Below are 22,040 nucleotides of genomic sequence, written 5' to 3' on the forward strand. Positions count from 1 at the left end.
ATTCACATCACTTTGAATTCATGACCTGTCCTTTCAGTATTTACCACTCACCCAATCTTTGTGTCACCAGCAACCTATCAGTGATTTGTTTTCTCCAATGGTATTCATAAAAATCTTAAATAACATAGAGCCAAGAACTCATCTTTGAGGAACCCACTAAAAACCTACCTGCTTGATGATGATTCTCCATTTACAATTACATTTTGAAACCACTTAGATAGTCAATTTTTAATCCATTAATGTGTGTCATGTTGATTTTCTGTCATTCCAGTTTTTTAACCAAATACCATGGGATACCAAGTCAAATGCCTTACAGAAGTCTGAGTGTATTATATCAACACTGTTACAGTTCTCAGCCACATTTGTAATCTAATAAAAAGGAAATTAAGTTAGTTTCACAAATTTTGTTTTCCGTAAACTCATGTTTATTAATAAAACAAAATTTTGAATAGCTACTTATTCAGTGATCACTATTCATTTTGTAAATTGACTGAGGGGTTGTGTGGAAAACACAGTATGTAATCATAATGCATCCACACAAGGGGCTGAAATAAAGTTGCACAGGCAACCTTAATTTTAGCATTTCCTAATTTGAGTTGGCCATCTTAATATTCCTTTAACATAGTTTTTTGGTATGTAGTTAGATTTTAAATAATATTAAAATTGTATGTTTCTATGTATCTATTATCAGAGGGGTAGCCGTGTTAGTCTGGATCTGTAAAAGCAGCAAAGAGTCCTGTGGCACCTTATAGACTAACAGACATATTGGAGCATGAGCTTCGGCATCCGACGAAGTGGGTATTCACCCACAAAAGCTCATGCTCCAATACGTCTGTTAGTCTATAAGGTGCCTCAGGACTCTTTGCTGCTTTTATGTATCTATTATACTTTTTCTCCCCAGTACAGTATTTACTTATGATTAGATTTTGGTACCTGTTTATTTCACTGGAAATAGTTGTGAAGTAATGGGCCAATTCAACTCCAAGAGAAGTGACAGAGAAAATCCCACTGATGTCAGTAGGAGTTGGATCAGCTCCTAATCTGCTAGTCAACATCAGTAAGAAGATAAGAATCTGGCCCTTAGATTACATATATTTTAAATATTACTGTATTTGTTTATATAGCTTTGAATTTTAAATGCCATTATTAAGCAATAGAGAGTCATGTGGCACCTTATAGACTAACAGATGTATTGGAGCATGAGCTTCCGTGGGTGAATACCCACTTCGTCAGACACATGACAAAGATGCTCCAATACGTCTGTTAGTCTATAAGGCACCACAGGTCTCTTTGTCACTTTTTACAGATCCAGACTAACACGGCTACCCCTCTGATAAATGCTATTATTATTGCCTTCCATAATAACATTGTCCGACTGATATTAACTAACTAAAGTTTTATTAACGGAAAAATAAATGTGTAATGAATAACATTTTTATATTACATATAGTTTTCTCTTGTAATTATACTTTAAATTAAACTAAGATTGTAAGCTAGATTTCTTGTGACTGAAGCCAGTAAATGTTTTTCAATCACTAGAGTTGCAAAAATAAAATGCCAGCTGTAGCAGAGTGGTTGACAAGCATAAAAGAATCAAGAGGAGTGGAACTGCTTACTGCTGTGTTACATTAATAACTTAACTATTTTAAGTAAGATCTCCTGAACTAATTAAAAGAATCATTGTAAAAAAATAAAAAATAAAAAACCCCAACAACACTATGTTAACAATGTTGTTTAGTTTGTGAAGTTATTCATTCCAAAGTTAGGAAATACCAGATTCATGGTTCTGCACACAACCATAATTCAGCCCCTTTGCACATTTATCCTGTGCGCTGTATGAAGTGTGAGTCCTGTGGAAAAACTAGTATGTCTTCATGTAATTAAATATTGTGTTAATATGGCATGCACACAGAGAGCAAAATTAAGGCAAAATTACAAGCAAAAAGCTATCATTAACTAATCTCCAAATGTTTGGCTTTCCAACCTTGGGGTAAAGAAAAGGCACTTCTCTAGCCCAAAGGCTTTCCCCTTGCTGAATTACAAAGGTTTTCTGCAAACAATGGAGGTATTAAAACTTCTCAAAATAGTTGTTTATAATGAGATGCTGTGTTTGGGTTGTTAGCAGTAGAAATTAAATGAAAAGCTTAAAACATATCAGAGATCATTTTACATTTACTGGTCCTTTCTCATCTTTAACTGCCACTACTTTTTTTTTTTAAATCAACAACATCAACTGTCTCTTTCCATTTAAAAAAATGGGAATAGAAGGGGTCTGGTACAAAGAAATAAAGAAGAGCACAGAAATGCTAGTGATCCAGAAGAACAGCTTTAATGGCAGGGTAAATGGGGGCATAAATTGTCGTGAAATATCTCTCCTTCAACAAAACCAAAACAACTGCAAGAGGAAAGGAAGCTCCATTGGCCGATGCTGGCTATCAGTGATAGCCTGTTGTCTAGAACAGGACTCTTAATAGGTGTTGAGATGGATGAATAGGCAGAAAGTCTGGATTCTGAATTCCACAGATTCTCCAAGAGTTTATGTATGGAGTTGTAATGAAGCACACACAGACATTTAAATAACGTAAAAGGCAACTCAGATTTTTTTTACAGCTAACTGCTGTTGCCATAGCATAGAGTCACATCTTGATCTGTCTCCTGATCTTTTTTAGAATAGAGCTGGAGATTGTTTGATTTACCCATGCCCGGAAATGGAGGAAGCAAAAGCAGCAATGGAAAGATGTAGACATATATAAGCCATAAAGTGAATCGTTTGGAATACCCATGGCTTAGTAGTATTAACACAGTATTCATGGCATTTTGTATGTATCCCCTATACTTAGTCAAGGAAATATAGGGATCTAGTAAATGTTGTAATATTTTGTTTAGTTGCAGAAGCAGAGCTAGTCAAATGCTCTAATACACTGTTCATGAACATTTGTTTAAATTCCATACAATTATTTGGTTCACCTATGTGTATGCCCCTTGTTATTTGCAATTCAGGAACATTCACACAAACAGGTTTTTGTTCCCAGGATCATTTGAGGAATGGCTGTTCTTTGAATTAACATAATAGCACTTAAATACTTCATAAAATTACCATTGGCACATGAATATTTTTTTTGATTGAATATGTTCCATATTGCATAAAACAGAAAAAAGTGCCTTAAAAAGAATAGCCTGACATTCTCCATGGTGCATTTAGAGCAAAAAGGTGAAATAAAAGGGAGAGGAAAGAGAGCAGAATCATATGCAATTACCACCAATTTCAAACACAATTGCCAGGAAGGCAAAAGATCATTAAAGCAATACAATGCATTATTCAAACAGTGGCATTAAATGCTGCCTTCTCTGCCATATATATAACAGGAATGAATTATTTGAGGCCTGTGCTCAGAATACTTTGTTCAGTAATCCTGCCAAATTTCAGGAGCTAAACTGGAATAGGTAAATATTTTAATGGGAGACCTCTGAGCAACACCTTGATGATGTGAGAAGTGATGCTGATTCAGTAGGCAGACCTCTTGCTTCTGATCCAGAAGGTGGCATTTGGAGGTTGAAGTTGCCAGCTTTCAGATGAGATGTTGCTGATCACCTCTGGTCATAAAAGATGTCATGGCATTTCTCATAAGAATATTGTTATTAACTCTGGTCTCTTGGGTAATTGCATTCTGCCTAGGTAAATTCCCTGATCAGTGTACATTGAATAACCTCCACTTCCTTTCCTAATCTGCTGAGGAGTGCTTTTGTGCCCTATTAAATAGCATCTGTGTTTCATCCAAGAGGTGTCTGCTTTTCAGTGCTGGGGAACTGATTCCTGTGTAGACTTAACATCTCAGCTTGTGCAGCGCTTCAGGATAAAAAACACTATGTGAATGTAATGCAGTATATGATGCTTATCATTTAGAAAATGTTATCAGTGTGTTTGGTACTGTACAAAGACTAAAGGAGGCTGCCCTTTGCCAAGGGACTTAGGCTCAGATCTGCAAAGGTATTTAGGTATCTAATTCCCATTGAAACTGTTGAGTGTTAGGCTAACTACCTTTGAGGATCTGGGCCTTACAGTTTAACTTACACTCTGAAAAAACAGTTCAGACACATATAATACAACAGAAGACAGTTCAATGAGAAATTATAAAGATGTCTTTGGACAGATCCAACTTGAAAGATTTTGTGGAGGTTGTGTGTGTTTTTCCATAGGGATTCAAAGGATGAAATGGAGGTCACTTGGGAAGAGGGCTGAATTTGCAAGCACAAGGATCTGCATGTAAAAAAGTGCACAGCTGAGAAAAGGTTACAAAACATATGACATATTAGTTTTCAATACAAAAAGTAGCTGAGGGATAGCCTGGAAGCTGTACCACTGTGACGTTTTCCTCTGGTGTTGCCTAGACTGGTGATCTGCTAGGTCACGCCAATCCTTGACTCTGGGAGCCAGCCTTACCTGCTCTGCTGTGAGAACCCCCCACTCCTGGGCTGTTCACGCACAGCCTCTGCCATGTAAGCTGCTTCTTGGATTGTGCAACCGAATGACACTACCAATACCTCCGGTCCCAGACACAACCCTAGGAACCGCTGTCTTGCAGTGTCCAGTTATGGCCAGTGGAAGCTGCAAGCTTATAAGAGTTTGTCAATTTAACAAATAAATTGATATGCACCAGGCTTGTTATCCCAAGGGGAGTCTCTGTCACGCTTCAAACCAAATGCACGGCTTCAGGTAGAATAAACAAACAGATTTATTAACTATAAAGTTAGATTTTAAGTGATTATAAGTCAAAGCATAACAAGTCAGATTTGGTCAAAAGAAATAAAAGCAAAACGCATTCTAAGCTGATCTTAACACTTTCAATGCCCTTACAAACTTAGATGCTTCTCACCACTGGCTGGCTGGTTGCTCTTCAGCCAGGATCTCCCCTTTGATCAGTGCTTCAGTTGCTTGATGTGGTGTCTGTAGCTGTAGGTGGAAGGAAGAGAGAGAGCATGGCAAATATCCCTCCCTTTTATCATGTCCTTTCTTCCCTCTTGGCTTTGCCCGCTCCCCCTTCAGAGTCAAGTGAGCATTATCTCATCGCAATTCCAAACTGACCAAAGGAAAGGGGAATGACTCCCTCGAAAGTCTAACAGGTTCTTTTGTTGCTGCCTAGGTCAGCATCCTTTGTTCCTGTGAGGATGGGCTGGGTGTGTCCCATACCTGCCCTGATGAGGTGTGAACAGCCTCTCTGCTCTTGGAGAGTTTTTGCCTGGGCTTGCTTTAAGCCATGAGGATACATTTTCTGCCTCATAACTACATACATGAAATTATAACCTATAACATTACTGTAACAACAATGCTCAGTGCATCATGAGCCTTCCAAAGACACCCAACATGACAAACTTTACATTGGATACCACACAATCATTTTACAAGGATGAACATGGGGGTGCTGGGTGTTCCCTCAAGGTACAGAGCATCACAACTGCTCATGAAGCCAGACTGCCCACTCCTGAAGAAAAACTCACAGGAAGTGGGCTGTGGGGCAGAAAATTTCTGCCAGGATAACTTTTTGGAACACCCCTGCATTAATTTCAGCAGAAAGTGATCATTGCTGCTCCTCCCTTCCATAGGATAAGCATCAGCAGTACCCATCTGGAAATCCATCAGCTACTCAGGAAGTCACAGGAGTTCAGGAACATCCAAGAAGTGACCCTGCCTTAGAAGTCACTCTGGCCCCACCACCCTCTCCTCTCTTCTTTCCCCACTAGAAGAGTTCTATTGAAGGCATCCATGCTAGCTGGGACTTCTGCTAGTCACAGCTTCCCCCAGGACCACGGTTGGGGGAGGCTCTGTGAAAAAGATACTGTAGCCTAGCTTGGATTATATTTTCCTGGGGATCTCCTCGAGGCTGGAAGAGAGATCATTAGCCCATCCAATCCTGCCCCCAGCCTGCCAAATCTCTGCTCCGCCCACAGCACAGGCCATGGTCTCATGGAGCACCCTATGTAGGGTCCAGAAGAGTAGGTGGTGAAGGAGGTGGGAACAGTGCATCTTAAGCAGCTAATTTTCTTTTCCATGTGAAAAGGGGGAGATCAGCATCAGATGCTTCCATGTGGTAATTCTACCCATGGATTAGCAGAGTATGTACAGACAGCATGGAAACTGTATTTGTGCGCTTATTCTCGCAGAATAATTCAACACTCCTAATGTAAATGGGCATTCTATCATTCACTGTATACTGATTTCACACTCACAGCTGGGGGGCAGCTCACCTGGATCCCCACTGCACAATTTTGGTTGGAGATGGCTCAGAACTGGCTGGCATTATTTCGCTGCAAGGCAGGATGTTTTAAGAGTGATCTGTTTATGACCAATAGGCATATGCAGCTGTCTCCATGCTTAGCTTGGAAGCTTCAATTTTGAACACAATGTTGTGGAGGACTGGATGGTGATAACAAATATTACAAAGTGTTTTAGGCAACTTAATAGATAAAGTGTTCAGAGTATTAAACTTTAGAGAGACTCATTGCGTAAAAATCTGACCACCTGAGATGTAGGCTCTGAGCGAGGGGTGTGATTCACCTGCTTGTGTACAAATATGCTAGCTCTTATCGAGCTAGCACAAGTGTAAATAGCAGTTCAGCCATGGTAGCATGTGCAGTGACAGCAAAGGCATGACTAAACAATTCCTACCAGTTTCAGTAGACAGACTTTGGGGACACATTCAGCTCTGATGTAAGCAGATAACATGAACATAAACTCAGAGTTGCATCTGCTTACACTACAGGTGAAATGAATCCCATCTGTTTTGAAAACTCTAATGAATTTGACACATCATGATGCTTCACAAGACATATTTAAAGTTGTGAGAGAGACAAAGTAGGTATCTCTTATTGGACAAACTTCTGTTGGTGGAAGAGACAAGCTTTCAAGCTCCACAGAGCTTTTATTTTCAGCTCTTCTTTAAGGGTAGTATTTGCCCAATGTTCTTAAAAGGATAATATGCCTATTTTAAGTATGATATTATAATATATATAATTATTCTTTTAGTTGTAATACCGAAACACTTGGTGAATTTGTACATTTTTTTTCTACCGGGAATAGAGAGAGGCCTTTTGGTTTGCCTAGTATTATAGGCTTCATTGTACTGAAATAGATTTTTTGTTTGCTGCTAGTGCACACAGTGAATTTTCATTAACTCAATTTCATGTTCAAGTGGAAAATTAAAACTTATGACTATTATACAATATGTGAAGTTTCAAACCACTTAAGAGCATTCTTGCAGGTGGTGGTCAGACTAAAAATCAGAGTAAATTCATTTCTCCATTAAATGGATTGCTTATTTATTTATTTATATTTTCTTGAGGCTACGAGAAACACTGCTTACTGCAGGTTGCAAGATACTGATGGAAATTAGGAAGATTGCCAGGGAGCTCAGAGGGTGACACAGTAGTCACAACTGAACTTTCCTAGGGAAAAACAAATCTGAAATTTTGAGGATACTGCGTCAAGTATCACAAGCTTTGGTTACTTAAAGCAGATGAAATCATGAAATGGTTATTTACACTCCCTTTCTAAAATTATTTTTGCTGGGCACTCCCCCCACCCAATTAGGTTGCATAGTGAAAATTAGAGGTAGACCATATAATTTAGGTTAATATATGCTGTTAGAGTGTATGTTAAGAAATGATGGTTTTACCAAAGCAAAGGAGTGAAGCTGAGCAGGTCTGGCTCCAATATGAACATCCAATCATATTGCGGGTATTAAGTTATCCCTATTCAGGTTTTTCTCGACTTTTATGGTAGATGTTTTTTGTTAATTAATATTTTGTGAGGAGGGATAGCTAGCAGTCTCCAGGAATGAAAAAAATGCACAAGGAGAAAAGCTAATTCCTGTCCCTTAGTTCTTGATTCAAAAAATCACTTACGCACAATCTTAGCTTAAAGCTGTACTTAAATCCGATTGACTTCAATGGCATGTTCCTAAGTGTGTTCCTGAACTGGGCCCTAATCATAATTCTGCACTGCTCTGAGAACTCTGCTCATCAAAGTTTTAAAACTGGAGTTTCTTAGAATGTGGGGGAATGACTATTTCCAACTTCCATTACATTTTTTCCACCTTTTGCTATGTGGCTCTTATGCATTAAGTATCTTTCTAATCCTTGTTTGCCAAACTGTCACCTTCTTATATTTAAATTCCCACTTTTTCCTTGTTACCCACAAGAAATGAACAATCTTATTTAAAATATATTGGTGCAGGTACCTTTAATTAAGATATCCAGATGTACACACACCATAACTGAGTAATTATATGTAAAACTAAGATTTTGTCATAGATATTTTTGGTAAAAGTCAGGGACAGGTCATCATGGGCAATAAAAAAAATCATAGAATCATAGAATCTCAGGGTTGGAAGGGAACTCAGGATGTCATCTAGTCCAACCCCCTGCTCAAAGCAGGACCAAACCCAACTAAATCATCCCAGCCAGGGCTTTGTCAAGCCTGACCTTAAAAACCTCTAAGGAAGGAGATTCCACCACCTCCCTAGGTAACCCATTCCATCTCACCACCCTACTAGTGAAAAAGTTTTTCCTAATGTCCAACCTAAACCTCCCCCTCTGCAACTTGAGACCATTACTCCTTGTTCTGTCATCTTCTACCACTGAGAACAGTCTAAATCCATCCTCTTTGGAACCCCCTTTCAGGTAGTTGAAAGCAGCTATCAAATCCCCCCTCATTCTTCTCTTCTGCAGGCTAAACAATCTCAGTTCCCTCAGCCTCTCCTCATAAGTCATGTGCTCCAGCCCCCTAATCATTTTTGTTGCCCTCCGCTGGACTCTCTCCAATTTATCCACATCCTTCTTGTAGTGTGGGGCCCAAAACTGGACACAGTACTCCAAATGAGGCCTCACCAGTGCTGAATAGAGGGGAATGATCACGTCCCTTGATCTGCTGGAAATGCCCCTACTTATACAACCCAAAATGCCATTAGCCTTCTTGGCAACAAGGGCACACTGTTGACTCATATTCAGCTTTTCGTCTACCATAACCCCTAGGTCCTTTTCTGCAGAACTGCTGCCCAGCCATTTGGTCCCTAGTCTGTAGCAGTGCATGGGATTCTTCCGTCCTAAATGCAGGACTCTGCACTTGTCCTTGTTGAACCACATCATATTTCTTTTGGCCCAATCCTCTAATTTGTTTAGGTCCCTCTGTATCCTAGCCCTACCCTCCAGCGTATCAACCACTCCTCCCAGTTTAGTGTCATCTGCAAACTTGCTAAGGGTGCAGTCCACACCATCCTCCAGATCGTTAATGAAGATATTGAACAAAAACGGCCCCAGCACCGACCCTTGGGGCACTCCACTTGATACTGGCTGCCAGCTAGACATGGAACCATTGATCACTACCCGTTGAGCCTGACCATCACGTTGAGCCCGTGTCTGTCCCTGACTTTTACTAAAAATATACATGTTAAAATGGAAAGGGATTGGGCAGCTGTGGGGTGGCTTGGAGCTCTGGGGCCCTCACCTCCAGGGGGGACTCAGAGCTGCAGGGTCCCCCTGCCACCAGTGGTGGAGGGAAGCTGCAGGGTCCCGCTACTCCCTCCCCAGCAACAGGGAGCTGCGAATCTCCCTGCCACTACTGCAATGGGGAGCTGTGGGGGTCTGCCTGCCTCCCATGGTGGGCTGGAGGCTGTGTGGGTCACCCTGCCCTACCTTGGTGGCAGGGAGCTGTGGGGATCCCCCTGCCCTGCAGCGGTGGCAGGGAGCTGCAGGGATCCCCCCCACAGCAGTGATGGGGAGCAGAGGGGATCCCTCTGTCCCACAGCAGCCATGGGGAGTGGCCGGGGTCCCCCTGCTGCCACTGTGGTGGGGAGCGGCCAGGGCCCCCTATCCCATGGTGGGGGCTGCGGGGTTCCCTTTGCCCTGCGGCGGTGGAGGGGAGATGCAGGGATCCCCCTGCCGGCACGGCTGGCGGGGAGCTGAGGGATCCCCCACTGCCTATGGCAGCTGAGAGTTCGGGAGTCTGCTGCCTCAGGTGGTGAGGGTACCTCACAGCTCCTTGCAGCTGTGGGAGGCAGCGGGACCCTGCAGCTCCCAGTCACCAGGGTTGAAGTCACGGAAGTCTTTGAAAGTCACCAATTTCGCGACCTCTGTGACAAAACCGTAGCTTTAATTATATCAACACAGTATATTTTGGCCTTCCTGACACCATTCTGATTCCTTACTGTACTCTCTAACTTTTAGATATTGCACCACATGCAAAAATTAGATTGGAACTCCCTGGGGAAGAGAACCTATCACCTCTTCTTATTTCTTCTTCTTATTATTATTATTATTTGTATTGCACTAGTGACTGGAGGCCTCAGTTCCACTGAGCTGGACACACCACAAGCAGTTTATTTTCTCTGTAATGAATCTATAATATGTTTGGACATTCTCTGCATTAGAAAAGTCAGGAACCTTTATTGACTGATGAGGAGTGAATTATTAGATAGAGATGAGTCCAGGCTTCAAAATTCATACCTGCATTCAGGTTGTGATTTAAAAAGAGGCTTCTGAAATTCTGGGAGTGTTTGAATTTGGGATTCCTATTCCATTCAGATAGTCTTTAATCACAAAATGCAGAATCAAGTTCAGGTTTGAATTTCAAACCCCCATCAAAGTTCAAGAGATTTGAGATTCTTATTCAGCTTGTCTCCAGTTAAAAGACAGTTTAAAATGAGGATCAAAGCTTTCCAATAAAACTGATATATAGCAAAATAATTGGATACTGGCTTTTTAAGGCCAAAGAAGGTAGTTTGAGAGGCCAGTTACCTAGTTTCTTGTATCCAGTTAAAATAACTGAAGCAGGAGAGAGGAGGATGGTCCCGAGGAACAGTTTTGTCTGGAATAGGAGAGGTATAGGGAAATCCAGACCACGTTCCTTTAAGGCTTGGTCCAGGGTGCCTGTAGAGTGGGTGGATCAAGGCTAGGGTGACCAGATGTCCTGATTTTGGGGTCTTTTTCTTATATAGGCTCCTATTACCCCCCACCCCCTGTCCCGATTTTTCACACTTGCTGTCTGGTCACACTAATCAAGGCTCCCCTCTCTCCCAGCCAGTATAGACAGGGGTTGGCAGTTATTAAATCCAGCTGCGGAGGATGGAGAGTAATTGGTTGTCAGCAGAGTGTTAAAAAAACAAGGCTCCATGTCCAGTCAAAGGAGGGAGCTACCGAGAGGCTGACCTCAGTCGGGACACTCCCCCAGGAGGCAGGCCGTGAAACTCCGGAACCTGAGGACAGTCTACAAGCCAGGACTAGAATCAGTTCTAAGAAGGAAGGATGAGACCCTAAACCTGAGAGATGAGCAGGACCCTTTTTGGGAGATGAATGCTATTTAATAAGTTAAACCCCAGGAGAAGGGGAATATTATTTCAAAGACTTTGGTTGTGACTGACTTATTTTCAGCCACCGCAGGGGAAACTGAGTCAGAGGACTGCAGTGGCATGCTATGCCACAAGGGGTTTGCTTGGAGACTACACACCTATCTGTAGGCAATGTGCAGAAGGTATTCATCATATGCTTTATGGATATATATCTAAGTTCCACTGGTGATTCACTATGTATGCTAGCTAAAGCTGAATACAATTTGTCATGTGAAACATTTTTGAATGAAAAAAAAAGGCTTTTTCCTTCTCCAAAAACTTTTGATTTTTGAAAATATTCCAGTTTTCTAATTGAAATTATTTTTTTTGAAATTTCAAATGTTCAGAGTTTTGTTCTTTCCTCCCTTTTTGCCATTGAATGAATGGTATAATGGGTTTTTTCACTTTTTCATTTTTCTCTTTTCACTTGAACTTTATGAAATTTCCTCAACTTTGGAAAAGTTTTAGAGTAGCAAAAGGAAAAATGAAATAGTAGGGGGAAAAAAACAAAAAAAACCCCCCAAATATACACAAATATATTGTGGCAAAGTCCCGTCTCAGTCTCCCCAGCTTCTGCTGTTTTTAACTCTGGTGAGACCGGCTAGGGTAATGCAGTCCCCCTTAGGACTCAGGGGAAGTCTGTTCCCTGTCTTCTCACCAGTCTTAATTAAAGTATTTTTTACCCTGCCTTGTAGGAGAGCATCCTGCCGCTCTGCCTGGGGAGGCTTGCTGCTTCAACACTCCTGGTAGCCAGGCTCCTTCTCCCTCTGCTTTCCCCCTTCCTTCCTTCCTTCCTTCCTCCCAGGAAGGGGTTTAAAAAGGTCTCAGGCAGCTCCAAGTTGGAACCAGCTGATCCTAATTACCCTCAGGTAGCTCCCCTCAGCTGATTCTAATTTGCTACCTTGGTAACCCTTTCTCAGCTGAACCTGCTTGACCTGTAGTTGCCTCTCAGTTGATAAGGAGGAGGGCCTTTTAACCCTCTGGGACTGACTCCTCCCCCCCCCCCCCCCACTGGCAACTGTCTGTCCTGAGTTTATCACAATATACATATACAATGGACATCTTTCATTTAAATTGCACTCAGTGGCAAAATAGGAAGATTTAGAGGTAAAAAAAGGGAGAAGTCATATTTCCAAAAGTTCAACTTTTTTTGAAAAAATATTTCATGAAAAATTTCCAAAAAATTAAAAACTGTCATACATTGAAATACCATTTTTTCTACAAAATTGTTTCTGTTTTCCAATGCAGTTGATAACAGAAACCATTTCAGAAGAAGTTGCATAGCAGTTTCCATTATAATCCCTGGTGATGTCATTTTCTATAGGCCATCTTTATTTGGGTGCTTTTTTTTGAGCATTTATAAACAGTGAATAAATTGCCCCCCCCCCCTTTTTTTTTAAGTGTGTTCTTCAGGACACCATCCTTTCAAGTTACTCGCAAGGTGGCTGCTTTATAATGATGGATGAAGTGATTCTTGGACTTTGTCATACTTTGTGTTAAAATGTTGTTATATAAATGCAAACTATTATTATTACCAGTATCAATTAATGACATTCCTTTATATTTCTCCTCTCTGTTGGGAAGGTTTAACAACCATGGGAAGGGGATTGAAAGCACAGCCTCTCACCCCTGCTTAGAACATGGGTAATGTTGACTGTAGCTCAGGGCCGCCCAGAGGATTCCGGGGGCCTGGGGTCTTGGGCTGCGGGGGCCCCCGCTTCGGCGGTAAGTCGGCGGCGGGGGGTCCTTCCGTTCCGGGACCCGCCGCCAAAGTGCCCCAAAGACCCACGGCGGGGATCCCCCGCTGCCGAAGTGCAGCCCCCACCGCGGGTCTTCGGGGCACTTCGGCGGCGGGTCCCGGAACGGAAGGACACCCCGCCAGCGAAGAAGCTCCGGGGACCCGGGCCGGGCCCTGCCAGAGTTTTCCGGGGCCCCCGGAGCAAGTGAAGGACCCTGCTCCAGGGGCCCCGAAAAACTCTCATGGGGGCCCCTGCTGGGCCCGGGGCAAATTGCCCCTCTTGCCCCCCCCTCTGGGCGGCCCTGCTGTAGCTCTGCAAAACACAAACTACCTATGCAGAGTGGAAAATGCTCTATGCTAAGTAGTTGTTCAGAAGGCCATTTCCTACCAAAATATAACAATTTCACAGGAAGTTAACACTCAAGGTTTCCCAGTATGCCTGTTCACTGTAATTGCTTCCTACATTACCTTGTGGCAAATTAGTGGAATATACTGTAAAAACAGTATGATTATTAGCATCACATTTGCATACAAACATCACATTATTTTCAAATTATCCTCTTTATGCTTCTCATTTTCTTTTGATGTTTACTGCAGTCTGGATAAAGACTGCACATTCCATCTACATTCTCCTATTACTGTTCTGTTACATAATGTAATGCAAATGTTTTGTTTTTACCGGTTCCCTCTAAGGATTAGATTGCACAGTGGTAAAAAATACTGGAGTCTATCATAAAATTTTGCCCATGTATATTCCACCTATAAGTGTTATGTAAAGCAAGCTGGACATTTTCAACAGAAATATAGAAACAACACTTTTTGAAAAATATGATTTTTTTACCACTTTCTGACCACCTTTAGTCTTAAAGTGAATCATTATATATTGGCTGAATGGGAGAGAATGTCTTATTTCAAGCATTCTACTCTCCCTGGCCTTGTCCAAAGGGTAATGCCAGTTTCCCAGGCTCTCCAGACTGTTGGACAGCCTCTGTTTTCTCCCTCCATTTGAGAAGGGATAACAGAATCCTGTCATGAGTAAGATCAGCCCTAACAGCAGGCCTTCTTAATGTAACATTTTCATGGCGCTCCGTGAGTGGTCTCTTTTCCTGTGTTGTGCTGGGTTATTTGGAATTGTTTAGGCTTTGAGGGGCAAGTGACAACTGAGAATGAGAGGTGATAAATTCTGTGAAAAGGGACAAAGGAAGAAAGCTAAAATCTCATAATTACAATGGCCCCAATGGTCTATTATGTCTAACTGCACTGAAACATAATGCAGCTGCAGGACCTGCTGCCCAACTGGCCTGGTAGAAGTTAGAGTAGCAAGGAGACCACTCTAGCTTCCTCTGGTGATATATGTGCCCTAAGGCAGCTCATACCAGTGGGGGATCCAGAACAGTGAAGCTTAGCTCTACCCACAACCTCAGCCCACCCCAACACATACCCAGCCTGACCCTCTTTGAGGCGGGGACCTTGTTTTCGTATAGTAAAGATGTTATCTAAAGGTAAACTATATATCCATTACATACAAAAACTGAATTAAAATAATGTTGATTGCAAAGTCAAGAATTCAAAAGTTAGGAAATGCCAGAATAAACGTTGCCCGTGTTTTTGGCAGCCACAGTCTAGCCCAGTGGTGGGCTGCGAGACAGTTTGTTTACATTGATCATCCGCGGGTATGGCCGCCCGCAGCTCCCAGTGGCTGCGGTTCGCTGTTCCTGGCCAATGGAAGCTTTAAAAAAATTCAGCCTGAGGCAAACCCCTTGCATGCAACTTCAGCCCTAACAGTTAAAATTTTGGTAAAGTTATAAGTAAGGCTCTGTGTAAATCGCAATTTCTTGGACTGCATAGAAATTGTGAAATTACCCAATATGGAATGCCCATTTTTGCCTCCCTGCTGTTGGAAAAATCACAGTATTGAACTAATTCAGCTGCTTTGGGGGTGAGGGGTAGTTTCCCATCTTGCCAATAGGGGGAGGGGTGTGAGGCTGACAATTCAAGGTGATTAGGAGCCCTGGTTGGCCTGCACTGTAGTGGACCCAGGCAGACCCAGGCAAGATAACGCAGCACCAGTTGGCAAAGACCTTAGATCAGGATCCATTGCTTGGAGCATGAGCAGATGTGTGAGGGGGCCCTGCCCCAGCAAGGGATGGGAAGAGTAAAGGGGGCCCTGTCCCGGAAGAGGTATTCGAATGGGGAAATTGATCTCCCTGCCAGGAGACAGGCCCTCCCTCACACACCCAGATTCCCCTGCTCGTGCTCCAAGTGAGGGATTCAGATGTCAGCAATTTGCCAGCCACCACTATAATGTCTCCCCTAGTCCTGCTGGGGGCTGCTGGGGGGTAAGCAAGGTTGGGGCTCCTAACTGAATGCATTGTCAGCCCAGCCAGCTAGATAGATAGGAAGCAGCAGTGCTGGCCTGGGCTGGAGCTGAGCATGGAGCAAGCCATCCCCAATCTTTGCCCCAGGCCTGGCAGGGCCAGATGGCCAGCACCATATGGTGAGACACACCTACCCTGGTCTGCCCACCCTCCTCCCCCAGCTACACAGGATGGGACTTGCCCGCCTCTACCTGCGTCTGTGTGGGATGGGACTGGCTCACTAACCCCCTCACCCCTGACAGGAACTTGGGCTTGGCATTGGATTCCCATGAAATTTTGGGAAGAGATTTCAGGGTCAAGGTTATGCTCATCCTTATCCATCTCCAATACTTGCATTTTCCTTTTTAAAAGACCTAGTGAAATGCATGTGCCTAAACCACACTACAGAGAAGAATTTAACTGATGTACAGCTACCACTATAATGAGAGTAAATTATGATGAAATGCTGTAAAGTGAAATAACACCTGTTTGAAATAAAGTCACATTCAGGGTTAAAGTTTTTCTTGAATTCCTTCATTACTTTTCTGCTAACCTGAAATAATGCAGGCTTTTCGTATAAAGGAAGATTGTTGCAAACCAACCAATGTGCAATGTTAATTTATATAGGCCTAAGAAATAGTTAAGAAAAACAAGTTTAAATAATCTTTGAAAGACGATTTGGTCATTTATTTCAGATCTGTGCATACAAATGAAATTGACATAAAATGTCACTTTTGGAAAGAAAATTCATTATTTTTTTTTTTAAATAAACGGCTAGTGGCCTCATAAACATTCCATAAGAGGTAAAAGCTCTAAAGTGATTTATTAAAGAAAGAGATTAGTAGAACAATCACATTTGCTAATATGCCTTTGAGTATTTGGTCTCAGTTTGCTCAGCCATTTCATTAGGGAAAAACAGAGAACAAAGAAGTACATAAAATAAAGCCTATGGCAATCCTTTAAAACACAATGTCTCACACAGATTAGAGTATCTGGAGTATTCACAGTATTTTTGCATTACCAAGTATTAAAATAGACATAATGCAGTATGAAAATTCATTCTATGATATGGTGTTAGCAAAGAACGCCATTCTAGTTAGGATTGACCCAAAGTTAATTGAAGATTGTGGAAGAACTCAACTCAACTTTAGTGGGCTATGGATAAGGTCCTTAGCAATAACTGAAAATAAGCAAAGCAATATTATCAATTCAAGTTTGTGGAATGCACAGATTCTAAGGCCAGAATGGTCCACAGTCATCATCTAGGTTGATTCTCCTGTATATCACAGGCCATAGAACTTCTCTAAAACAATCCCTAGAGCAGAGCTTTTTACAGAAACACCCAATCTTGATTCGAAAATGATCAGGGATGGAGACTCCACTATAATCCTTTGTGAATTGTTCAAATGATTAATTACACTCACTGTAAAAAAAATCACTATTCCAATGTTAAAAGAAAAAATACCCTGAATTTCCCAATGCCATTTGTTTGGAACAAGAAACCCAAGAAGATTTTTATATGTAAATGTAAGTTACTATATGTGTAAGCAAGATCATCACTTGACGTTTATGTTTCTCTGAAATGAGAACTGCTGCAGAAGGAATACACTTGGATGATTCTTAAGATTCATGAAACTTATGGTATATGATATCTTAGGTATATTTACTTTTTTTTCCAGTGGAGGGAAACTATGTGAAAATATGGTTACTTCTTTCACCTACCCGTCTATCATTAATCTCTTAGGCCTGGTCCAAACTTAAAAATTAGATCAACCTAGCAAAGTTGCTCAGGGCAGTGAAAAATTTCATACTCCAAGCACTATAGAGAGGTCAACCTAACCCCCAGTGCCGATGTGGATAGGTAAATGGAAGAATTTTTCCATCAGCCTAGCTCTGGTCTTTTGGAGAGGTGGATTAACTACATTGACAGAAAAATCCTTTCCGTCAGTGTAGAAAGCATCTATACTATGGTGCTACAGCAGCACAGCTGGAGTGCCATAGATGTGTCACTGTAGTGTACACATGGCCTTAAGCATCAATTCCTGTGCCTACTTTTTATTGTTTTCACAGTGTTCAACCCTGCATGCCAGAGAATCAAAAGCAGTAAGTAGTGCTGAGCCTTCCACATTTCCTCAGCAGCTGTTGCTTCTTCAGAGAAGTGCAGAGAAATGAGTCCAATACTCCTCAATCTGAGCAAAGCACTTAATGCTTACACTGAACAGAGCTCTGATGACTGAGAAGGGAAAGTTGGTGTGAAGGGGAGAAAGGGATAGTCAGGGCACAGTGCTTAAGTGCAATCCAGGGAATGCAAATGATCTGCAAAGTGTCCATTTTAGAATTTTCATTTACTCCTAGTGCTAATCAGGAGTGGTGGCTCAGTCAAGCATGTTTAAGAGCTGCACTTAGAAGAAATATATGGTGTCAGCCACTGAGACGGAACTAAGTCAAAGGGTTCTAAGAAAGCACTGTCTTTCACAGAATTTTTGTTTTCTAACCATCTCTGCTCACAGTTAACTTTTGTTGGTAACATTTTCAGTGTACTGTCTAAACAGATAATAGCATAGTCCTCACTAGTTCTTGACTCTGTTACAGTATTTTTACATAGCCAACATGCTGAATCTCAGGATTTTAATTGCTTCTCTTTACTTTTAGCTGTCTATGGGCTTGTCTTCACTACGAGGGTAAGTCAACCTAAGTTACACTACTCCAGTTACATGAATAACGTAGCTGGAGTTGACATAGCTTAGGTCAACTTACCCCAGTGTTTTCACAGTGCTGAGTCGACGGGAAACACTCTCCAGTTGACTTCCCTTACTCTTCTCGGAGAGCTGGAGTACCGGAGAGCCATCGATTAAGCGGGCCTTTACTAGAGCCGCTAAATCGATCCCTGCTGCGTCGATTGCAGTAGCGTTGATTTCCTTGGTACTGGAGACCAGCCCCATGTCTTGAGATGCTTTAGGCTTGATTCTCATTCACACTAAACCCCCTATATGCTGCCAGAGTGGTATAAAGGGGTCTTATTGTAAATGAAAATCAGGTCCTGTTTTCTCTTTCACAATTCTAATTCAAACTCTTTAAAATGTTAATTGAGCACCATTAAAATGATAAGAATATCTGATGCCTGCCCTGACCACCATTCAGTCACATACAGTACAGTTATGACATAATGCATCCTATGTTGCTTCAAGCTTGAAGTGTAGAAAATCTCTGGGAGAAATCAGCAGTGAATAGTTTTGTGGGGAAAAAAAAACATTTTAGAAAAGCATTTGAAAGTAACAAGAGAAGTTGTTTGGCTTATGGGAAGAGGGAGGGATTCCAAGGCTAAGGGGCATGGAAGCCTGAAAGAATGGAAAGCAGGAGAGGGATACTGAGGTGGCAGATCTTAGGGAGCCAGGGGACGAGCAGGAAATAATGGAAGAGATGTAGGTTGCTTTACAGAGGCTGCTGCTGTAGAGCAGAAAGGTGAGACATAGCTTGACTGGCCTTTTGGCTCTTTGTGGCACCACATAATAAGAGTAAGGTTGTGAGAGAAAAAGAGCAAAGCACTTTCTCACTGTCGAGAATTTTTATAAGGGTTAGGAAGCGGACGCTTGTCCTTTTAGATCTGAGGCCTTGCTCTGCTCATACTCAATGTGTATGCTTTTCCTCATGCTCCCTCTGACAGGCTGTGCCTCAGGCTATCCAAAAGAACAGACAACTCTCTCTGGGGCAATGCCCCAGGAAGATCTGCCTTACCCACCTAATCTCCTTTCTATTCCTCATGAGTGCTATGCCCCACCTCTACCCTATTATCTAGCTCCTACTGCTGGAAAGGATATTTGGCCTCAGGAACATGTAGTTTGGAAGATGGAGGAAATCTGCCCTTGAGTTGAGGTAGGGAGGTTGGGGGAGAGAAAGATGGGGAGAAGAGGGGAAAGTTGATCTCTGTTTTCTGTGAAAGTCAATACGTGGCATGTTGGGGAATGGAAGAGGGGGAAAAAGACACCCTTCTGAAGTATACAAGCTGAAATACAGATTTTTTTAATGGAGAATATGATTAATCAATTACCAACCTCCTACACAGGTAGGTTTTTGTTCTGACCAAAGGCAAAATGGCAGTCAGGGAGAGGGGCTATTGCTGAAACAAAGCTCTCCTTATTTAGTGAGAGGAAAAGTGACTATCTATAACATATAAAAGAGAATGTAGTGTGTGCATGTCTAAGTTAACAGAAGGTACAGCAGCTCAAGTTACCAGATGGTTTAACATAAGATCTTTTTGACATGTTTCTCTCAGTCTTCAAGCTTCTTTCTAATCTCTATTCATATCCGTTTTTCCCATGCACCTAATCATTTTTGTCACCCATTTCTGAACCCTGTTTAAATCTGCAGCATACTTTTTGATACACTGTGAGGCCTCACCATTGATTTATATAATAGCATTCTATCTTTTCTATGTTTGGTACTTATATGGCCACAGTTACTATACTATCTAAGTGTTGCATAATCTTTAATTGGCTTGACACTTAACTCTGCCTGTAATGCATCTGATCAATTCCAAAATCTCAGAGAATGTGTTAGGCATCAGTGGTCAGAATCTACTGGCTTTGAGGAAAATTGGAAAACTGAAAGGGGGAAAATGAGGAACACATGAAGCCCTTGCAGGTCTTTAGGAGAGCTACAGCTTCAAGCACTTCTGCAGTTGTCTATAGATCAAACAACTGGTTGATGGCACCCATTAATAATTTCCAGAATAACAATATTCCTATCTTATCTCTGTATATTCTCCCAATAGAATTTAACATGTTGATATCCTGGGTGACTTAGTACCCAGACAGCAAGAAAAATAGTCGGGTTTTGAGAGAGGCAGGAATGAGGGGATGTGAGAGATTGGGGCATATACACAGCTCCTGGCATGGGTGGAAAGAATGGGGGAACCTGGTATGGGAGGAGGAGAAAAGGAAGGCACACAGAACCCCTAGCATGGTGTGGGGAGATGGGAATGGGGGACAGACAGAGGTTCCAGGCAAGGGAAGGAAGGGGAAATGAAGGTCAAACAAAGGCCCTGCTATGGGGGAGTATGGGGGATCCTGCCATGGATGGGAGAATGGAGGACCTTGGAATGGGTGTGGGAGAGTATGAGGGAGCAGCACACATGGTAGGGGCAGACTGGGAGATCCTAGTATGGGGGAGGAGGAATGGGGGCATGGAGGAAAACAGGGGTATATGGGTACCTACAGAACTGCCAAGTGGGGAAAATGAGGGAACTCTGGAAAGGGGGCACAAACAGCCCTTGGAGGAGGAAGGCTGGAGGAACTTGGTATGGGGGAGGGGGCACACTGTCTCCTCTTCCCTCCCCCCCCCCATGGAAGGGAATGGAAGGCATGGTGGAGGGATGGGAACAAGGTGCACAGAGAACTGCTGAAAAGGAGGAAGTGGGCACATAGATTTATCCCTGGCAGAAGGAAGACTGGGGGAGTTACAAGGAGTCCTTGAGAAAGAGGGTGATGGGAGAGTGGCACAGAGAGTTTGTGGGGGTGTGGAATGTAGGGATTCAAGGAGCCCTTGGTTTATTATGTAATAAGCTTACCCTACACAAACTAAAAGCATGTCTAGTGCCAGGGGAGTCAATTATTTTTTGTCAAGGTCCAAATTTCTTGGTCAAGGTATAGTAAAAGGCCAGACTCCAGAGAAAAGTAATAATAATAATAATAACAACAACAACAATAATAATAAAATAACAATTATAAGTAAATAAAAATATTTCAGGGTCTGTTCAAAAGCATCTGGCAGTCCGGATTTGGCCTGCAGTCCACCTATTGACTGCTCCTACTCTAGTGTATTTATCTCCAAAGCACCAGTGTGAGGTAAGGAAATACTATTATTCCTGGTTTACAGATAGGGGCCTGAAGCACAGACACTAAGACCCAGATTTTTATAAGTATTGAGACTCCTACAGACCCAGATAGATGCCTAATAGATTTTTAACAAGTTCCCAAATGCCTAAATTCTTTTGAAATCAATGGGAGGTAGGCCCCTAGTGGGAAGCGTCCATCTAGATTGCTAGCCACCTAAATACCTTTACAAATCTGGCCCTAAGTGACTTGGCCGAGGTCCCACAGGAAATCTGTGGCCAACCAGGAACTTGAACCCAGATATCCTGAGTTCCAGGTTAGCACCCTAACCATTAAGTCTGTTTTTGAATATATGAGTGAAGATATATTAAACATTTTAATAGCAAGGTATGCACAGCCATGGGAACAAGCTCACTCACTATATTATGTATTAAAGGGTATTCTCCGAGTCACATTATGGGTCAAGTACTGCTTGAACTGTTCTAGTCTCACACTCCTTGTGCAGATTAATATCAAAGGAGAGGCAATGTGTTATCTACATTGGGACTATGCAATTGGGCCTTCTGTAAATTACTGTTTTATAGGTAGACTGACCAGATTAAGTATAGTAATTAGTCGAAATGTAGTGACACAAACATTTAATTTTAGATGCTAATTTGGGGATTTTGCAAGATAAGACTTGTAAAGAGATTGCAAATGTGTGTCCTTGATAAGTTAAACAGCCAGTCAATACTTG

General features: G+C 42.1%; 1 protein-coding gene and 1 long non-coding RNA gene across 5 annotated transcripts in view; one reads left to right on the top strand and one right to left on the bottom strand.

Annotated features, from left to right (window-relative positions):
- Positions 1-22,040, top strand: part of CSMD3 (CUB and Sushi multiple domains 3) — a 1,155,643-nt gene that overhangs the window by 20,862 nt on the left and 1,112,741 nt on the right. The window lies entirely within an intron of this gene.
- LOC123364317 overlaps positions 1-22,040 on the bottom strand; it is a 49,973-nt gene that overhangs the window by 8,413 nt on the left and 19,520 nt on the right. For both annotated transcript variants that reach the window (XR_006577068.1, XR_006577069.1), the window contains exon 3: positions 4,875-4,951. This is a non-coding gene — a long non-coding RNA (uncharacterized LOC123364317). The remainder of the gene's footprint in view (positions 1-4,874; positions 4,952-22,040) is intronic.

The sequence above is a fragment of the Mauremys mutica genome, chromosome 2 (genome assembly GCF_020497125.1).
Source record: "Mauremys mutica isolate MM-2020 ecotype Southern chromosome 2, ASM2049712v1, whole genome shotgun sequence".
NCBI lineage: Eukaryota > Metazoa > Chordata > Testudines > Geoemydidae > Mauremys > Mauremys mutica.